Source organism: Leptonychotes weddellii, chromosome 5, assembly GCF_054177405.1.
Source record: "Leptonychotes weddellii isolate Sample4059 chromosome 5, ASM5417740v2, whole genome shotgun sequence".
In the NCBI taxonomy this organism is placed as follows: Eukaryota; Metazoa; Chordata; class Mammalia; order Carnivora; family Phocidae; genus Leptonychotes; species Leptonychotes weddellii.
The window spans coordinates 42512488-42521137 of NC_138373.1; the positions used below are offsets into that span (position 1 = coordinate 42512488).

The 8650-nt window shown below is 38.3% G+C and overlaps 1 pseudogene; it reads left to right on the top strand.

Moving 5' to 3' along the window:
- Positions 1-200: 200 nt before the first annotated feature.
- LOC102742467 (cytochrome c oxidase subunit FA4 pseudogene) lies at positions 201-697 on the top strand (annotated as a pseudogene).
- The last annotated feature ends 7953 nt before the right edge of the window (positions 698-8650 follow it).

The following is an 8650-nucleotide window of genomic DNA, read 5'->3' on the forward strand; positions in this document are numbered from 1 at the left end:
TGGGAAAGAGTCCCTCTGTAGCTCAGGCGATGTTGATAACGTGGGGCCGTGTACCACCCAGACATGTCTTTCTAAGATGTAGTTAAAAAGAAATATTTAAAAATATGTTCTTAGAAGTTTACAGTATAAAAATTAGAGACTACACGTGAATGAAAGGAAAATTAAAAAAACTTGTTCATCCTGGGATGTCCGTTCATCCTCGGTGTAGGGATTATTTAGTGCCGGGCCTTGCACGTTTGGTTTTTTTCTTCTGGACAGAAGGCCTCTGCAGCAACCATGTTACGCCAGATCATGGGTCAGGCCAAGAAGCATCCGAGCTTGATCCCTCTCTTCGTATTTATTGGGGCAGGAGGTACCGGAGTAGTGCTGTATGTCTTGCACTTGGCATTGTTCAATCCAGATGGCAGTTGGGATAGGAAGAATAACCCAGAACCCTGGAACAAACTGGGTCCCAATGATCAATACAAGTTCTACTCAGTGAATGTAGATTACAGCAAACTGAAGAAAGAAGGTCCAGACTTCTAAATGAAATGTTTCACTATAAAGCTGCTTAGAATGAAGGTCTTCCAGAAGCGATCCACACAATTTTCCACTTATCCAGGAAATATTTCCCCTCTAAATGCACAAAATCATATTGGTGTATTGTGTTGGGGTTTACACTGAATAATAAATATCTGAAACTGGAAAAAAAAAAAAACTTGTTCATCCTATGGAGAAACAACCCTTAGGTATATATTGTGTGTATATATGTATTGTGTAACTCATGTTATATATGGTCTCTACAGAACTAACATTGAATTACTAGTCGATTTCCATAAAACCACAGGCACATTACCTAGCACATATAGATCTTGATAAACTTCTTTTCTTTTTTACTTCCCAGATTTTCTTTCTCAACCTTAACCTTACAGAGCTTCCTTCCTGAATTACTCCTCCCAGTGGAACTCCCAGTCCAATGCTAGGCCATATGATCTATTTTCATTTGCATGTGCGTATCGGTAATATAAATTTAATTATTTACAATCTGTAGTTTTAAGATTTTAAGTTATTTTTTGATATTAGTGATAATATGCATTATTTCCCTGTTTCTCTCTGATAACTAAAATTTCAATGTCCCACACGATTTTCCCATTTTAAGCTTTTGAAAGTCTTCTTTGGAGGCGTGTTAACTCCAAAATGAATTTCATGATTTAGTTATATCAACTTCTGTAGTAATTAAATGAAGTAAGTGGAAACAATGTGATAACCCTGCACCCCTGCAAAACTGGTGAAGCTTGAAGAAATAATCACCTTATATTGTGAAGGATGGGGAAAATCAAGCACTAACATTTGCTGTTGATGGGAGTGTGAATTTGTGCCACTTTTTGGTCAAGCAAGTTGGCACTAAGATTCAAAAGTCTTAAAATTGTTCATAAGCACAGGGGCGCCTGGGTGGATCAGTTGTTGAGCCTCTGCCTTTGGCTCAGGTCATGGTCCCGGGGTTCTGGGATCAAGCCCCGCATCGGGCTCTCTGCTCAGCGGGGAGCCTGCTTCTCCCTCTCTCACCCCCCTTGCTTGTGTTCCCTCTCTCACCGTGTCTCTCTGTCAAATAAATAAATAAAATCTTAAAAAAAAAAACTTAAAAAAAAGTGTTCATAAGCACAGACCTCGCAATTCTGTTTCAGAGAATGTATTCTCAGGAAATAGAGATGATAGTAGGATAAATATACAAAAAGTACACTTACACTTGCGAAGCCCTAGAAACAACCCAAATGTCTACAAAGAATACTAGTGAAATAAATTCTGGTGTCTTCATACGGATGGATGACTTACAGCTAGTAGAAATAGTTTTGTGGGAGAATATTTCCAAATCAAAACAGATTACAATATACTATGTACTGTATGATTATAATTTTATACCAAAAATTTATATAAAAATGGAAAATCTTAACTATTTCTGGTTAGGGTATCACAAGTGGTGTTTCTTTTTTTCTTTTTTGTTTTTCCATATTTTCCCAAATTTCTCCAATAAAGAGGTATCATTTTAAAGCAAGGAAAATATGAGGTGCCTGGGTGGCTCAGTCGGTTGAATGTCTGACTCTTGGTTTCAGGTCACGTCATAATCTCAGGGTCGTGAGATCGAGCCCCTCATCAGGCTCTGTGCTTAGCGGGAAGTCTGCTTGAGATTCTTTCTCTCATGCTCCCTCTGCTCTTCCCTCTGCTCACTCTCTCTCTCTCTCTCAAATAAATAAATCTTTAGGGGCGCCTGGGTGGCTCAGTTGGTTAAGCGACTGCCTTCGGCTCAGGTCATGATCCTGGAGTCCCGGGATCGAGTCCCGCATCGGGCTCCCTGCTCGGCGGGGAGTCTGCTTCTCCCTCTGACCCTCTCCCCTCTCATGGTCTCTCTCTAATAAATAAATAAATAAATCTTAAAAAAAAAAAGAAAGAAAGAACAAGGCAGGCAAAGCCCCTGCTCAAAAAAAAAAAAATAATAAATCTTTAAAAAATGTAAAGTAAGGAAAACATAACACATGTTATGGAAGTGAAAATTTATCTGGAATTGAAATCTAAAATTAATCTTTGGGAACATGATTAACATTTGTGATATAAGTGTTAAGTAAGCCAGCCTTACTTCAGTATAATTATAAATATAGTTTCCAATATCATATACAGACATATATATGGTGCTTTAATGCTTTATAGATTATAAAGCACCTACCCAGAGATGATCTTATTTCGTTCTTAGATGATCATGTGTTCAATGGTATTATCTTCCATTTTATGGGAGCAAAAACAGGCTGGAAAACTTTGATAATCTGCTTAAGGTATAGGAGCTGGTCAGTCTGGCCCCCTGACTTCTGTACCCTTAGGGCTATTTCCATGTTGCCCAGTTGGGTTTGCTCTATAAAGTCGTGTTGGGGTATCTCAGTCTGCCGTATTTCAGGTCATAATGGTATTCTAGAATATCAGAACTGATCGTGTTTTCAGGCAGGATGTGGAGTAGGATAGTATCTGCCTTTGGTTAAAGTTAACTACAGGGTAATCAGTTGCTTTGTAAATTTTGTTTCCTATTCTTTTTTCATGTTTAAGCCTTTGTTCTTTGAATTTAGAGAAGTTTCTGAAAATCATAGCTTGTATCAGCTAAACTAAAAGAAATTGCCATCGGTTAGAGTTTTAAAGGGAGATGTGTGTTGGTAGTGGGTGGGTGGGAGAGAGAGGATCCAAGGACAAGTTTAAGGTCAGGGGAAAGGGCTTAGCGTCCTCTTGCCAGCTACATTTCCCCACCTCGGGATTTGTTAGAGATAAAGCCTAAATTTTGGCATGCATTGGAATTACCTGGAGGGCTTGTAAAACCCCACATTGCTGTCCCTTCCCTACTCACCCCCCCTACCCTGCACCAGAATTACTGATTCAAGGAGGTTCGGGTGGAACCTGAAAATTTGCATTTCTTGTAAGTTCCCAGGTGATATCAGGTGAATCAGGTGATGTGGCTGGCCTCAGGACCCCAGTGTGCAAACCAGTATTGTACAGGTTTAGAATGGTTCCTCAAACACAGGAGTGGTGTTCTGCAGTTAAGGATACAAAGATGAATAAGGAGATCGCACTGTGAAATGAGGGAAGACAATGCACAAATAATTAATAGAACAATGTGGCAAAGGTTGTAGTAAATATGTGTACTCAGAAAGAGTTTGTAATTAATACTGACTTGGGGGGAATTGAAGAATACTTTATAGAAGCAATATTTGCATTGCATTTGAAGGGAGAGTAGAGAGGGCTCACCAGGTGGGAAAGAGAATTCTGAGTAGAGAAAACAGGACAAGCAAAGGCACAGAGCCTAAAAATACACAGTACATTCAGCAGTAGGTACCCACAGGATTTGGGTAGGATTATTTAATATTACCTTTGTGTTTGTTGAATATTTTCAGCAAATTTACCCAAGACTGTTGATCTGCTCCTCCTTGTACAACATTATCATCTTTTTCCACTCTATTTGAATCTCAGTTTGTTCTTCCTGGAAGGCAGAAGAAAAGTCATGAGCATAAATGGTCTTGATCTCAAACCTGGAATGATTAATTAGAATCTTTAATATGCATTACACATTCCTCGTGAAACTAGCACATGTCTAAATGCTACCCAAATAACTAATTGAAAAGTTCAATGAATTCAGTCATTTGGCACCATCTAATTAAAAAAAAAGCTTATAATTTTCAAAATTCTTTTTAAGCTGACTTTCATCAAACTTAGACAAAAACAGTGCTATCAATTTTTTTTTTTTTTTTTTTGGTGACTTCCAAAGCACTGAGGTTTTTAGAATAAATACTGCCTCCGGGCAAAATGTGTTATTGTGATTTGAACTCTGAAGCAATGCTCAGAAGTAAATATTCTCTACATAACCTCTTTCTGTAAATACTAGATTCATACTTTAATTTATAATAATAACGAAATATGCAGTAACGTGTCTCGTAAGTGTTCCAAGTTACTCGCCTGATTTAAAAAACTGGCTTTAGTTGTTTTTTTTGTTTGTTTGTTTAGTCACCTGAAAGGAAGATGCGATGGCTTTCTGAGGAACCACACCTGGTGGGTGCCCAAGATTTCGGCAGAGCTGCTTGGAAAAGCTGAGCACTGCTGCCAAGAAAATCCAATGTGAGTAATTCAATACTCGCTTCCTGGCTTCCTGGTTTATGTACACATTTTAAAATACGGGCTTCAAGGACTGTATACTTTATTCTAAAGACTTTCAGAAACTCACTTGCGAGATATTTCTACAGGTCAGTTAGAATTTTATAATTGCAAAATGGCATTGAGGCAAGTTGGGTCTATACATCTGTGAAAATAATTAGGTAACTTTACCTTGTCAAACAGAGTATAGACTACATGACATTTAAGGTCCATTTCAGCTCGAAGATTTTTATCATTTTATGACTAATAAAGCATTTTGAATTTAAAGATTTATTTTTTGAAAAAGTTTTGACAAAACTTCTTAAACAAAGAAGGGACGAACTCCCGTGTGCAAGAGCTAAGCGACCATTCTATTTCATGCCCCAGACGACACATAGTAGGTGCTCAAGTAAATATTTACTGTTTGGCTGGTTGAGTTTTCTTCATAGCTTGCTTATGATGTTGATGTTTCTGATGACTTTAAACATGAACATTTCAGAGATGTTCCTAAGTGAGCAAACAAATCAAATTTCTCATTTAGATGATTTGGAAAGTAAACAATTTCCCCACATTATATACAGTTCATTATATATAGTTCAGGCCCTAAAATGTTTTTCTTCCTGAACTCTTTATAAAACTGATTCAATTCTCTTTGTGAAGAGCTTTCAGAAAAATAAGCTTGAGTTCTAAGTTCTAGAAAAGTTTCCTTTCAGAAGTGACTGGAGTGCCGCAGGTATTTTGTCTATTATGACATTGTAATGAATAAGCAGAAGGGTGTTCATTCTATTGACTTTTGATTTGACTTTTTTTTTTAAAGATTTTATTTATTTATTTGAGACAGAGAGAATGAGAGACAGCATGAGAGGGAGGAGGGTCAGAGAGAGAAGCAGACTCCCTGCCGAGCAGGGAGCCCGATGCGGGACTCGATCCCGGGACTCCAGGATCATGACCTGAGCCGAAGGCAGTCACTTACCCAACTGAGCCACCCAGGCGCCCTTGACTTTTTTTTTTTTTAACGGATTTAATCCCATGTTTTCACTTGCTTCCATACAGATAGTTTAAAGAGCTCCGCTGATTTTTGCCAATGAAAGTGCATCGGTGAGATTTTACCAATAGGAGAGGGGAAATCTCAGCATTTTTGAGACTGAGGTAAAGCTCTGAAAAAATGGAAAAGTTTGTGTTGTCCTCATTGGTTCAGCCAGGCGTAATCCCACCTTCTGTTGGCAGTGTTCCAGAACTGAAAGTCATCTTTCCCTTTTCTGACATCCGCCATCAATGACATGAGATATTTTATGACGTCACACTAACGTGCAAGGGTTACAAGGAATATTTTGTTGGACATAAGAAGTGAGCTTTGCTTATGTGCCAGTCTTTGGCCGTGATTGAGCATGGTCAAACGCTAAGGGCTTCTCTTCCCTCTGTAAATGCGGCACAGGGACCAATTTCTTACCAGGGAAGCACAGGGAACAGCTTATGGGTTTTATAATGAGGCAAAGGGCACTCATCAATATTATGTAATGGCGAACATAAGAAGACGCAGCAAAGGAGGAGGAGGAAAAGAGGAGGAAGAAGAAAGGGAATCAATTTCCTCCCATATTCCCAAGATTGAGCATTATTTCTATGGAAAACCACCTTAAATAACAAAAGTGGCCTTGTCCAGGGGGTATGAATGGGGCTTATTGTGTGATTGTAATTTCTTTTCATCTTAACAGCTGTGCCATTAAACGCAGATAAAGATAGAGTAGTTACATAAATTTTTACCGCCAAGGCAAGTGTTGCCCCTAATACATTGAAAACATTTATCACTTAATGAATTATGTTTGTTCGCTTTATTTATTTATTTATTTATTTATTTATTAAAGTAGACTCCACACCCAGCACTGAACCCAATGTGGGCCTTGAACTCGTGACCCTGAGGTCAAGACCTGAGCTGAGATCAAGGGTTGAATGCTGAACTCACTGAGCCACCCAGGCACCCCTAATGAATTATGTTTTTTTAAAGATTTTATTTATTTGCCAGAGAGAGAGAGAGAGAGAGAGGGAGAGAGAAGCAGGCTCCCTGTTGAGCAGGGAGCCCGATGTGGGACTAGATCCCAGGACCCTGGGATCATGACCTGAGCTGAAGGCAGATGCTCAACTGACTAAGCCACCCAGGCATCCCGAATTATGTTTATTAAACAGTTACATTTAATGAACAGTAAGTCATTTTTACATGAAAAGCTTGTGCTACTTGCTTTTTCCTTGATTCTATCCAAAATATGCTATCTGAAATGATTTCAAATGGTGTAATTATCTTAGAGCACTGTGTAGTCTTAGGGAAATATTGATAGACCATTCCTTTAATAAAATGAAATACACAAATCCATAAAGAAGCAGGGGCAGAACTTATTTCTCTAATAATGTAAAACAAAATGGCAGTTGTAATCAACTGGTTAGAACTTGCTAATTGCCCATAATTTGTTTTAAAAAATCATCAACAATCTCTTTATACATTTCAAGAGATTTGTAGGGCATATTGGGAAGATATATTGGTACCAAGGTTTTCTGGGTAAGTAGACACCTTAATGCAATATTTTTGCTGTCGTGGTAATGAATTGGCAAATACAGACTGCTTTAGTTGGATTATTTGAAATCTCCTAAACCAGACCTGAGTGGGACATAATCTTGAAGACATTTGACAACATGGTTTAAAGGCCTAATGATGAAATTTTGTTCCCAAAGTGCTATTCTTTGTATTTCTTGTTTCTTTTATGCATAACTACTTTCTGATCTTCCTAATATCCTTGAACTAAGACAACTGGTTACTCCTACCTGTAAGCATGATGTGCAATAGGATGTCACAAGCCGTTGTAATGGCCAAGTTCATGTGAAGTGTGCTGCTATTCTTTGAAATTTGAAATCAGTGTTCTAGGTCGTCCTGTTATGATTAAGAAGAGCATTGGTTGCCATGGTCAAGAACGAAGAGCCACACATTTTACAAAACCCTGGAAAGAAATAATGAAGTTCTTAATATTCAATGAAGGAATCAATTGTCCTAAAAAAGTTCAACATTTCTCTTGGATGATTTCAAAGACAAACACTTCCACCCCTGTAATCCTAAGTCATAAAAGTACATTTTACATTACATTCTGTAGATTTAGCGTAGCTCAAATATCTCTGGGGAGGGATCAGTAGAAGGAACATCTCTCTTGGTCTTTGTGTACCTATATAACACTTTGCACACAGTAGGTTCTCAATCATTGCTCATTTGTTGTGACTTAATCTGCCGCATTAGTAAGATTCCTCTATGATTTTTTTACCACTCATTGAACCGATGAAACATAAAATCAAGGAGAAAGAAAATAGGCTTAAGAAACATTAGGAAATGTGGACTAATACTGAAAAACTTAACTAGAACGTATACATCAGTGGTTCTCAAACTTTTTTGGTGTCAAGCTCCTTTTTTTTTTTTTTTAAAGATTTTATTTATTTATTTCACAGAGAGACACAGAGAGACAGAACACAAGCAGGGGGAGTAGGAGAGGGAGAAGTAGGCCTCCCGCCGAGCAGGGAGCCTGATGTGGGGCTCTATCCCAGGACACTGGGATCATGACCTGAGCTGAAGGCAGACGATTTATGACTGAGCCACCCAGGCACCCTGGTGTCAAGGCTCCTTGACCCTCTTAAAAATTACTAAGGACCCCAAAATGCCTTTTTTTAATGTGTTGTATCTGTGATATTTATTCAACTAGAAACTAAGAATGGGACATTAAAAATGACCACAATGAATCTATGATATGTTAAAAAACCATATGTTTTATGAAAAGTAACTATTTTCCAAGGCAAAATTAGTGAGAAGAATGATCTTATTTTACATTTTTACATATCTCTTTAAGGAAAGTATCTGGCTTCTCCTGTCTGCTTCTGAGTTTGGTCTGTGTGGCCTCATGCACATGTGTAGTGGGGGAAAGGGAAGACCTCTGATTCCCCTGAAAGGATCTTGGGGACTCTGGAGTTCATCAGACCACACTTG